Below are 13365 nucleotides of genomic sequence, written 5' to 3'. Positions count from 1 at the left end.
TCTCAGCGAGTTTAAACAAAAAATATTAATCAAAAATGTCGCGTCAATTTAAATATCGATAAAATGTCAGAAGTTGAAAGCGGTGAAACAATGTCGATTATTTTACGGCGTAATGTGCTGTGATGTGATGTAAACGTGTCACTGTCACGTGATACCTAACGGCACCGTGAAACATTGTGTTATGCGTGAGAAACTATACTAGTCATAGTCATAGTCATTTATTTATAATATTTTAAATATTATATATGTCAAGTTATTAGGCCATAGGTATTCAGTTTTTATATAACATTCAAATTAATTAAATAATCAGCTTAATTAAAATATCAGGATAGGTATCAGGTAGGTAGGATAGGTACTAATTATCGATATGAAAGGTTACTTATCTACATTGAGCCAGCTCCATTAATTATTTATTATTTGGTTGGAAAATTCATACCCTAACGCGCTGTTTTCATCAACAGTGACTATATACGGGCAATAATTATAAGGCCGCGCAACGCCGCCGTAAATCCGACCGGACCCTTGCTAGTCGGTGTTTTTGTCATTGCTAATTTCACATCAATATTAACTACTTAAAACGGGATTTATTGGTACATACTTAAATTAGTTTGTATCCCCTGCTCCGTATCCCCTGGACAGCAATTCGGACTAACGTCTCCATAATGTGAGAACTCAAGATCTCGTCGCGGCTGTCATCCGAATGTCTATGCAGAGTCCTTGAATACTTCGGACATATAGCAAGGAAAGACGGTCGCAGCCTCAAAAAGCTTTTTGTCACAGGCAAAGTGGATGGGAAAAGGCCGGGGCGTGGACGCAGTCCAATACGTTGGTCCGACCAGATCCGCACCGCTCTTGACTCCACAGTACACATGGCTCTCCACACCGCCAAGGACAGAACCAGATGGAGAGAATTGTGAGAGAGAAGGGAGGTCACGACTCTCATTACTGAGGATTACAACGCAAGGGGAGGAGGAGGAAATTAGTTTGTAAATTGCTTCCTATGATTCGAATGCGTAATAATTTCTGGTTCCAGTCATGTAATTCTTCTTTTTTAAAGTAATACTCTTAATTGAAAATAATCTTCCCTAGATTAACCAAATCCATTACCATTTTCGCTTGGCAGTAGGGCAGTAATTGTAAGGCCACGCACGGGCACCGTAAATCCGACCGGACCCGTGCTACTCGGTGTTTTTGTCATAATTAATTTCACGATTTCACGTGTCCCTTGATAATCCAAGTACTGGACCGTTACTGTTTTCAATGCAAAGCATGGGAGGGAGCGACTGTTGTTATTATATTATTTTTAACCCCCGACGCAAACAGAGGGGTGTTGTGTCTACTTTTGTGCCTGTCTGTGGCATCGTTGCATTCAAATCGGTGGAGCAAGTTCGATGCGGTAATTTTTACGTGAAAGCGAGTTTCCTTGCGGTGGTTATTAGCTATGTTTGATACAGAAGTGTGAAGAGGATCAGCTCTCTCAGTCACCATAAAAGTTTCCTTACACAACCTTCTATTTACATACTATAAATTAATTTAGCACACATACAGTTCTGTTAATGTATGATCTAGAATAAGAAACCTTGGCATGTCAGTTTTCCGACAGAATACACGATATCAATCCCACACCGAAAACCCCGATGTATGGTTATCATTATCATGAGGTAGCGTTAAAAATACTTAGTCAAATGGTAATCATCAAAGAAGACGTTTCCCGATATGGTTGCATTTTTCTAATCCAGCTAGAGCAGCATTTTATTTACCTATTTTGTACAACGCAGCCTGCCATCCCGCCCTGGGCTACACACCGTAGGCTTTCTCTGAAAAAAAAAAATAACTAACTGTACTGTTGCATAATCACAGAAGCTTGTGGCTTATCCCATAGAATAAAAGGATGTGCATAATTAACCATGTGTAATGCGATTAGGGGCCCACTGGAACTAGCGGAGCGGCAAGGCTGTCCTTTAAAAGAGCTATCGGCTCCTTCCAGCGTTAAACCTGCCATACGTGGCTTTTGTTACTTCGTGCGTGAAAAGCAATATTTTTTAGAGTATTTAGGTCGATTAGGGTTTTAGTCTTTTCCCTGCCTTGGAGGTGGTCTAACACTGGAAAATAGGTGTAGTCAAATGCTATCAATTTTGCTAGAAACCGAGAAAAGTCTGCAGCGATTTTGATAGCCCACGCAGTGCAAGTGTCATTTTAAACGTCAAACTTCTATGAAATTATGACATGTAAATAACATTTGCACTGCGTGGGCTATCAAAATCGCTGCAGACTTTTCTTGGTCTAACTCTAATATCATTTTCAAAATCACAGAGACGCAATAAAATAAATCAGCTAGAATTACCAACTTCAACATCAGCAATATTCAGAAATGGTCTGTATTACCGCTGCATACTAAATAGCCAATAAAATATACGAGCGATAGATCACGATCACGAAATGATATCAGTTAGATTTAGATGTCATTCTGATATCAGTGTCTGTTCTAATTGGCCTGAAGGTTCAATAAGGCGACGTTGCCATAATATACCTATTGCCTCTTTCCATGTATCCGAGAGAAAAGCTACGGGCTTGATTCAAATCAACATTTCACACACAGTCATTTTTAAAATGAATCTTTTTTGCACATGTTACAATCAAATATATTCGATATCCATAAATCTCAAAATATTAGTCGTACTCTTCACGTGAAAATCCGTCATGCATAATATACGAGCCTATTACCCGTCGTCGCGTTTCTATAATAAAAGTCGATATTGGCTTCGTATAACTCGTTTTATGTCGCCGCATTAAGTAAACACGGTTTTTGAGGGAAATTTGATATTTACCCGCATGTAATACATTTCATGTTTATTATAATACGGATTTAAAATTTCAAATTACACTCGTGGTTATGTAACTAAAATTATAATGGCAGTATTCCCGTGCCAACTTAATAGACGATGTCATAAAAAACCGGGCAAGTGCGAGTCGGACTCGCGCACGAAGGGTTCCGTACCATAAAGCAAAAAAAAAAACGGAAAAATATGCAAAAAGAAAACGGTCACCCATCCAAGTACTGACCACGCCCGACGTTGCTTAACTTTGGTCAAAAATCAAGTTTGCTATATGGGAGCCCCACTTAAATCTTTATTTTATTCTGTTTTTAGTATTTGTTGTTATAGCGGCAACAGAAATACATCATCTGTGAAAATTTCAACTGTCTAGCTATCACGGTTCGTGAGATACAGCCTGGTGACAGACGGACGGACAGCGAAGTTTTAGTACTAGGGTCCCGTTTTACCCTTTGGGTACGGAACCCTAAAAACCATAGCTGACAACAATGCTGACAAGCGATCTTTGGTCACTTATTGAATTCATTAGATTATCCGATTAGGTCAGGAAATGAATGCTCAAAAAACGTTGTAGAGGGAAATGCTAGGAACACAATTTTTGACTCCGTAACTTTGTTTAGACTAGTTAGGAGGTGAACATATCAAAAGTCCCCGGCTGTAGCCCCGGTGCTGCGGGGTAGAGGGGGGTAAGAAGGTCGAATTTTTCGGTTTTTCATTGATATCTTGGAAACTTTGCATCTTAGCGACATAACTACTAAGACAAACCGAAAGCTCATAAAATTAGTTACAAGTTTTATCCAGTCAAGTTTTTCGATATCTTGAATAGTTTTTGAGATAGACGCTCTTGAAAGTTTATTTAGGGATTTTAATGTTATCTTGATATCTACATCAGTGATGCTGTTAGGCCATGTTTGGCATCATTTTCGTATAAATCGAGGGTGCTGAATTCATTTATGGTATCACATTGACACTATTCCGAAGTAAAAACAAAATTAAAAAAATATATTTTTTTTAAAATCCCTCTTCACGCTTAAACCGCTGAACCAATTCCGTTGAAATTTGGTACAGAAATAGTTTCAGTCTCGACACAGGACATAGGATAGTTTTTATAACCAAAAGCATCTTTTGAGGATGTGAAAAGTGGGGTGGAAGTTTGTATGGGGAGTCAGTAACCGCTGAACCGGTTTAGGTGAAATTTAGGATGGTATACATCTGTGATTTAGATGAAAATGATACCTAACATGACTTCAAACCTTACCTTTAGCAGTATGAACCTCAGGAATTCAGTTTCGTCGATGAAGTTTAATTCCCCCCATACTCCATTTCACAACTTTAAAGGATGATTATTGAGATAAAAAGTATCTTATGTCCTGTCTTGGGACTCGAAATATCTGTATACCAAATTACAATTAAATCGGTTGAGCGGTTTAAGCGTGAAGAGGAATTAAAAAAAAAAGTTATTTGTTTAAAGTTTATGTTTTTTCTTAGGAATGGTGTCAATGTGATACCAAAAATGAATTCAGCATCCCCGATTTATACGAAAATGATACCAAACACGGCCTAGCAGCTTCACTAATGTAGATGTCAAGATAAAATTTAAAGCCCTAAATAAACTTTCAAGAGCGGATATCTCAAAAACTATTCAAGATATCGAAAATCTTGACTGAATAAAACTTGTAACAATTTTTATCAGCTTTTAGTTTGTCTCAGTAGTCATGTCGCTAAGACGCATAGTTTCCAAGATATTAGTGAAAAACCGAAAAATTAGACCTTCTTTCCCCCCTCTCCCCCCCAGCACCGGGGCTACGGCCGGGGACTTTTGATATGTTCACCTCCTAACTAGTCCAAACAAAGTTACGGAGTCAAAAATTGTGTTCCTAGCATTTCCCTCTATAACTTCTTATTTCTTGGCCTAGATTAAGCACTTCCCTTCCACATTTATAGTGCTCACCTATAAATAGTGCATACCTATATCAGTTTCCTAATAAGATTTAAATTTTACTACTAATATTCGCAAAGCTCGCTTAAAACTTATTATAATTGAGTAGAGGCGGACCAATCTATTAATGTCAAATTTCTATGAAAATAATATATGATGTTTATTTTGAGAAACCCGCACTTTGTTTCGCTCAAATCGGTGCAAAGTTAGCTTAGACGAACTCTATCTATCTATGGAGTGAGCACTCTGAGGTTACTTATTTCCCTATGGCACAGCTAAGTATGTTTTTGTTCAAACTGTGTAACTATCTATCTTGTGGTCATTATCTGTTATTTTGTAACATAACTCGTCGTCTGATCACCCTACACCCAGAATGGTTGTAAAGGACGTTTTGCCAAATTAATTAACCCTCGTTAACAGTTTGTAGACCTTATTACAATGTGATAAGATTCTTAATACATTATTCAGGCTGTATATTATCCAAGAGAAGATTAAATCGTAAAGTGTGACATCGTAAATGTTTTACGTTTATTGAAAATGTTCATAATTTGGACGTTTTACGATTTCCAATCTTTATTTGTAATAACGGTTAGTAATAATATAAAAGTAAAATTGCTCTCGTCCGGATCAAATCAAATCAGAATATATCCTAGGAAATAATAATATAATTCCCGTTCGCTATTTAGATCGTTAAGAATGCGATTTGGTGTGCGAGTGTTTTTGTTTGTGGAAGTAATATTAAGATATAACTATTATATTAAACAACTGTTAAGGTATAAACTGAAATAAATGTCATATACTAAGAAAAAGTGACCAAGGCCTCCAGTGCCCCAGGCTGGAATCGAACCAGCGTCCTCTGTCCTTTTTTTTTTTCTTAGTATATGACATTTATTTCAGTTTATAATTTATATAGTAGTGTTTCTACTTGATAAAAACAAATTAAAATATTTCCTGGAAATAATTTAATTTGTTCAAATACTTCATTGAACTGTTAAGGTATCGTTCGGATTCAGACTACACAAGCATTACAGTTGCTGTGATGACGCGGTGCAGTACTGCTGGCTGCAGTAATGCTGCGTCAGGACAGGACACAAATATTCAGCAGTAATTCTGGGGTGGTCTAAATTCGAAGATCTGAATGACGCTAATTGATTGTTAATAATGGTAATACCAAGGAAATGGTTATTATTACAGTACGGTCGTACTGGGTTAAGCGTTAAGGCGTTCCCGTAAAACTCATGGTGAGGGTACAGTCGCCATCAGATATATCGGAGCGGCCATGGTGTTCACAATATCTGAACACGCGCTCTAACGCCTTGACAATAGAGGCGTATTCAGATATTTGTGAGCGCCTTGGCCGCTCCGATATATTTGATGGCGACTGTACATCAAATTATCTACTATTATGGAATTCAAATAATCAAATAACAATTTTCGTTGTCATCTCTATTGTAGGCTTTCAAATACCTCCGAGCGTTCAATTAGTGGCTGTAAGTAATTAAGGTAACGAATACCGAAGCCAGAAATCCTTCATTTGAGCCCCGAAAGATGAAATTCGACAATTGCTCGTCGCTCGCCTTTGTTTATTAAAATATATTATACTCAGTTTCATTACAATTAAAACAACATACTCAGTAGTTTAACTTCATATCTTTTAGTTTTTGTGATCAGTGAATAAGAATATATTCGCAACACGCTTTTTGTCACTATAATAGCATCATACGAATCAACCGAAAAATAAATACCGAAAACCGAAATAGGTACTACTGATGTACATATTCTGGATATAGAAGTCTCTCAAGCATCTGAACAATGGCCGGTCAAGTCTCTCTCTTCGTTTATTTTGAGGCAACAGCGAAGTAATAACTTGAGAATGTGCATTAAATTCACCTTCTTACTTAGGGTAATATTCCATTTCTAACCGCAGCTGCATTGCTAGTACTGAACGCGTCGCTGTTATTGTCAATTTCCATAGTAAAATGAACAGTAGTGCAGCTGTCGTTGGAAATGGACTGTCACCTTTACGTTACGTACTTTACAAATTTTGTGAAGTATGTGTATACATGTTGACGCCGTTGACGGTCTTGTCAATGAAGTTAACTTAGTGAAAATAATCATGCTGTGGTTTCGTCAGCGGGAAAAAAATATTTAATTAAATTCCCTAAAAAGAGCCCGCAAGGTGTATCCGGCGAAAGTTTTTCTTAATTTAGACCAAAAGTGAGCTATGGCCCCTTAAATCTGTACTGGTTTTTTACTCTCAACAATTTTTCCCTTTTTTCTCTTTAAGTATGGCTTTATTAGGGAAAATTGTTTAACTCTTTCGCTCTTTGAGGATTAATTTACCCGGCATTCTTTTGTACCTATTACATACTTATCGAGTTTTTTATTTAAGAAAATAAAAAAGGTTCACTTTATGAATTTTATTATCGTGAACTCCCAAACATTATATTCAGTGTTGAATATTATGTAGGTACTAACGTACCTATGCAGTTTATAATGAATTATCTATAAGTAACAGATATTTTATTTGGAAAGTAAAAGAAAGAAAATACATTTATTTGACGCCACAACATATTACATATGGAAAAGAAGACATACAGATATAAAAAAACATTGGACGCTAAAATAGGACCCCCACTCAGCATAATGCCGCGGCAATCCGTGATTTGTATTTGTATTCAATGAGATAAGTTTTTGAACAGTATTTGAAGTGAATTTTTTGCTTGGTTGAACGAAGTATTTAAAAATACAGGATTTAGAATAGTGCCCTATTAGTACCTTATTTACTAACCTTATACTAAACCAATAAATGAAACATATGGATATGTGAAATAACCACAACGAAAATAATTCGCCTAAACAAATATTCAATCATCATTTGAATGTCTGAGTGGCCGCTTCAACTGAAGAATAATTAATCTCCCATTTAATTACGACTTGTTTTCGTCAAATTAATTCAGGCCTCGACATTCGTCAGACTGACGACACGATTTGTAATTCAAAACGAAACTTCCAAATTTAAGCTGTTTAGGGTACCGTGGGAGTGGCGGGGAATCATTAAGACGTAAGTGGTAATGAGCACGAAGTTTTTATTTATTGTCCTAGCGAAAGCGAAGGTCTCCGTTTCAGCTTATGCAAAAATTACTTCGTATGTCCCGATACGTTCCCCCTACAGGTCGCATTTTTCAACCAATTCTTAATAATTGGGTAAGAAGATTCGATAAGGAAATTTTTGTGCTTCAGTTTAAAGAAAATATTCAAAATAGAGTTCACGAGGTACAGCTTACAAAGCCATTGCCTAGTTTGATTGTGATGATGCGCTGACTATGGACAAATAAACGTACGGCTTACATCTTAGATCTCTAAGACTCTGCACTTAAAGATGTACGCCTGTACGGTATTATGAATTTAATCATTTTCATTCATAAAATAAAACCAGCCCTTAAGCCGGTCGCCGGTCTTAAACTCTTCAAAACTGATAACCGATAGTACGGACTACGGAACCGTGTACTCATAGTACACTCGCGCTTAAGTACTTTTTTTAGCCGAGGGCAGACTTGCAAACGCGCTTAAGGTTTTTATTCCGGAACTTCTGCGGTTTCTTTGAGGAAAAAGGAAATTAAGTGGGCCAAGTAGTGATAGCATTGTTGCGACGGGCTGGAGGAACGCGATTTACCAAGAAACTTTTTTAAAAGAAACATTGTTATCGAAATTTAACGTGAACAAGGGGAACGGCAGTGACACAAATGGATGTAGGACTTTTTCTATTGTACGTTATTTTACGAAATAAGGTTTGTGCAGTAGTAATCTTGGGGTTTGGAATTTAGTAGAAAGTAGGCAGAGGCCGATATGTAAAGGAAAATCTAAATCACCTAACCGTGTAATTATGTGTTTACTTCTTCAATTGAATGTGTAAAGATGAAAGATAATACCAAAATTAGTATGTGTATGTAATTTAACCAGCTCAAACTATAGTTCGTTTTTTTTAGCATTAGAAAGAACTCCACAGAAGCAAGCGTGCAGTTTTTATCAGGCTCTTTAATTGTTAATAATTATTGAATTATCTAATGTAACATGGTCAATACATATAATTTACTTCAAATTATTACCGCTAAAAGTGCCAGATTTAGAACCACAAGCTTAATTCTGTGAAGTTCTTTCTAATGCTAAAAAAAACGAACTATAGTACAAATAAGTCTTTTTGTCAAAAATTTTAATTCTAACCTAGGTTGAAATGTTTTATCACTAAATTTTTACGGCCACCTCTTGTGTCCACCATCAGATCAGCTCAATGGTGATGGTGGTGGATATTGCATTTCACCTAAGTTTCATAATGTACCTATGTGAAGTTTCAGCTCAATCGAATAATGGGAAGAGGGTCTAATTCAGCTTGCAAGATTTGACCCGATCAACCATGTTACAAACAAATATTGGAAGTTAAATAAAAGCTTGTATAAAGTATTTCAAACTTTGTAAAATATTATCTGGATTTTAAAACAATTTTCGCGCACCCTACTCGAAATATTTCAACTTCGGCAATTAATAACTACCGCGCAACTATCCGATCGGAAACTCAGGTTTTATGAGTGTACAGTCATGGACACTGAAATATAATGATTTTTGTTACTTTTTGTTTTGGATAAAATTTTGGTAAAAGCTTAGGAAAGGTACAAGTTTTCTCTAATTTCTCAATATCAAGGTAAGATAATTACGTACATTTCTAGAGTCCGCGCCCGAGTTTCAATGATTATTTCAATACTAGATGAAAACCCGGCTTCGCTCGGGTAAAATAAATAATAGTAATAGGTAATACTCATTATGAATTAAGTAATTATTTACTTTTAGACTTCAAACCTTCATCAAGGCGGTTACAAACCTATCTCATCTCAGAAAACTTTAAATCCGTAACATTAACTCGAAAAATTTACTATTCCGATATATCTAAAAACAAATATGTAATTAAAAAAATCTCATCTGCTTTTCTGGTAGCAGTTCGGTTCTGTAAGGGTCGCAGTTCTAACCTAACCTAACCCACTTCTGGTTGCAGTTTGGTTCTATAAGGATCACAGTTCTAACCTGACCCACTTTTCTGGTCGCAGATCGGTTCTGTGAAGGCCGCATTTATAACCTAGCCCACTTTCCAATCTCAAAAGAGGGAACCCTTTTGTACCTACCCTTCATGGCACTAAAGTGAAAGTATGGAAATTATGACTACTATTTCATTCTTTAATATTAATGCCTATCCGTTAATATTAAATTCGTTAAAAAAAAAACTGGATAAGTGCGAGTCGGACTCACCCATCAAGAACGGAACACTTTTAAGTAAGGGAATGGAATTCCCTGCCGGCGTCTATATTTCCGTGTTCTTATAACCCGGCAACCTTCAAATCAAGAGTGAACAGGCACCTTCTGGGCGAGCTCGCTCCATCGTAGGCCACGTCTACGCCTCGGCTAGTCTGTGGCCATGAGTAAGCCCATTCATAATTAAAAACAAAAAAAAAAGTATTTGTTGTTATAGCGGCAACAGAAATACATCATGTGTGAAAATTTCAACTGTCTAGCTATCACGGTTCATGAGATACAGCCTGGTGACAGACGGACAGTGGAGTAAACTGAAATAAAGGTTCCGTCACACCGGCGCGTTTTCAGAGCCGGGCCTGAGCGTTTTATATGAAAAAGCGGCGCGCCCCGCTCACGCGCCGCACGCGAAACGCGCCTGTGTGACGGAGCCTGAAATATCAAACCGGTCAAGTGCGATTTGGACTCGCGCACGAAGGGTTCCATACTTTTTAGTATTTGTTGTTATAGCGGCAACAGAAATACATCATCTGTGAAAATTTCAACTGCCTATTCATGAGATACAGCCTGGTGACAGACAGACAGACAAACAGACGGACCAAGAAGTAAAACTGAAACAAATGTCATATACCTACTAAGAAAAACCGGCCAAGTGCGAGTCGGAATCGCTAATAGGTTCCCGTTTTTAGTTACCCTTCAGGTACGGTACCCTAGTATGGTACGGTACCCTAGTCAGGTACGGTACCCTAGTATGAGTGTAATAGATTTGTAACCGGTCAGCAATGTGAGTCCCTTGGAGAAGCAGAGGTCTAGTTTAAACTCCCACTTACCATCGGCATTAACAGCCTTATATGCTTGTTTGCCACCAATATGTCATATTAAAACATATTAATAAAAATTTACTCGGTTAACAATGTGAGTCCCTTGGAGAAGCAGAGGTCTAGTCTAAACTCCCACTTACCATCGGCATTAACAGCCTTGTATGCTTGTTTGCCACCAACATGTCATATTAAAACATTTTAATAAAAATTTACTCGATCAGCAATGTGAGTCCCTTGGAGAAGCAGAGGTCTAGTCTAAACTCCCACTTACCATCGGCATTAACAGCCTTGTATGCTTGTTTGCCACCAACATGTCATATTAAAACATATTAATAAAAATTTACTCGGTCAGCAATGTGAGTCCCTTGGAGAAGCAGAGGTCTAGTCTAAACTCCCACTTACCATCGGCATTAACAGCCTTGTATCTTGTTTGCCACCAACATGTCATATTAAAACATATTAATAAAAATTTACTCATTTCATTGGCCCCGCTTAAATATTTCTTTAATTTGTTTTTAGTATTTGTTGTTATAGCGGCAATAGAAATACATCATTTGTGAAAATGTAAACTGTCTAGTTAATCTAGTTATCACGGTTCATGAGATCTTGAGATACAGCCTGGTGACAGACAGACGGACAGCAGTCTTAGTATTTAATAGGGTCCCGTTTTTACCCTTTGGGTATGGAACCCTAAAAAGTGACCAAGGCCTCCAGTGCCCCAGGCTGGAATCAAAGCAGCGTCCTCTGCTATTGCAGCAGGTGCCTGTGCCATTCTGCCACCGGGCCATCCACGGCGGCATAGGTCGGATTTTTCCAAGTATACTTATGCACTACTTACTGAAGGCTTATTAAATATTTTCTGAAAATAATTTGTTTTGTTCTAATAATATATTGGAGTCCTAGTAATAGGGGTCCCGTTTTTACCCTTTGGCTACAGAACCCTAAAAATCAACCTTGTTTTGGTACTACGCTTAACTATGACTCTGAAATTTTAGCAGGAATTAATGTTTTTTTTGTTGTCACCTGTCAAATTAGAATAGAATAGGATAGAATAGCCTTTATTGCCCAAAAAATTAAATTTCAGTACATATTACATTTAAATAAATTCACATTTCATTTATATCAATTAGTTTTTCAATATTTTTTCCTTAGTAACTTTATTAAATAATTTTTATGTCATTGCTTTTTAATAATTATTTCAGTCTGCCTTCTTGGCATAGGCCTCCCCCAGCTCTCTATCCCTTGCCGTCCCTATCCAATTCGGCTTCGCATGCTTCTTTATGTCATCCGACCACCTCATTATTGGTTTCCTTCTCTCCTTTCTCCATCTCTAGGATACCATTCCGCTACCTCACTATCCCACTTATCTTTACCTTCCCTTGCCATATGTCCAGCCCAACCTTTTGCAGTCAAAAGTGTGAACTGGTCAAAAGAACTTTTAACCGACAAAAACAGGCAAAACTGCTTTTGACTGAGCATGTTGGTCAAAAGTAGTTTTACCTGAAAATCATACCTATTTCTGGCAGCAGTTTCGTTTTTAGGGCGTAGCAAAAAAAAATAACCCTAACCTACCAAACTCTGGGAACAGTTTCATTTTTTGAGCGTAGCAAAAAAAAATAACCCTAACCTACCTATCTCTGAGAGTACTTTTGACTGATAGTAACAGTCACAATTACTATTAACCAATGATTTTCAGGTAAAACTACTTTTGACCAACACGCTCAGTCAAAAGCAGTTTTGCCTGTTTTTGTCGGTTAAAAGTTCTTTTGACCAGATCACACTTTTGACTGCGACATATATACTATCTATATATCTTATTATATTTAATCTTATATTCAACTTACATTGACTCCGGAGATAACTTATTAGCTTTATGCAGTTAGTTCACTTTCCAATTCACCGATACACCTAAAATTTGATTCATAGTCTAAAGCACAGTTATTAAATATGTCCACAATACACTGTAGCTTTTTCACTGTTTCACACTGTTTACAGTCAGCTGGCACTTAAACTCAAAGTTTCTTTGAACAACGTCATTTTCATCTCGCTCACTTATTAGTTTATCACAGCTGCTTCAAGGTTGCTTTCACTTGCATTTCCAGGTAGCTAGTAGTGCATTGACATGTAAGAATATTTGGAACCATTCTGAAATATTAAAATACAACTGAGAGACCGATGTTTATACTAAACACAATACTCCCATGGAACGCTTTGAAGTTCAAATCTCGTTACGTTACGATGGCGTTTGCACTTTGCACTATGTTCGGTGACTATTTTTTATTGTTAACACACACAATACACTATTTAACAGGTTTTTATCACGTATTTTCGAATAAATTAGTAATTCAAAACACCCCAAAGCCGAATGGTGTTGACGTCTAGGCAGTGTTGCAATCGTCTTAAAAGCCGTAACAGACTATCGCACGTTCTGGCTTAAAAAAAATTATGTAATAATTATACCGGTATACATATC

The 13365-nt window shown here is 37.1% G+C and overlaps 1 protein-coding gene across 1 annotated transcript in view; it reads right to left on the bottom strand.

Moving 5' to 3' along the window:
- The window catches only part of LOC134667950 (delta-1-pyrroline-5-carboxylate synthase), a 267662-nt gene extending 266593 nt beyond the window's left edge, over positions 1-1069 (bottom strand). Inside the window, exon 1 of the mRNA XM_063525378.1 lies at positions 1064-1069. The gene's annotated coding sequence lies outside the window, so the exon portion shown is untranslated. The remainder of the gene's footprint in view (positions 1-1063) is intronic.
- Between the last annotated feature and the right edge of the window lie 12296 nt (positions 1070-13365).

Source organism: Cydia fagiglandana, chromosome 10, assembly GCF_963556715.1.
Source record: "Cydia fagiglandana chromosome 10, ilCydFagi1.1, whole genome shotgun sequence".
Classification (NCBI taxonomy): domain Eukaryota; kingdom Metazoa; phylum Arthropoda; class Insecta; order Lepidoptera; family Tortricidae; genus Cydia; species Cydia fagiglandana.
This window is presented reverse-complemented; position numbering and strand designations above follow the sequence as displayed.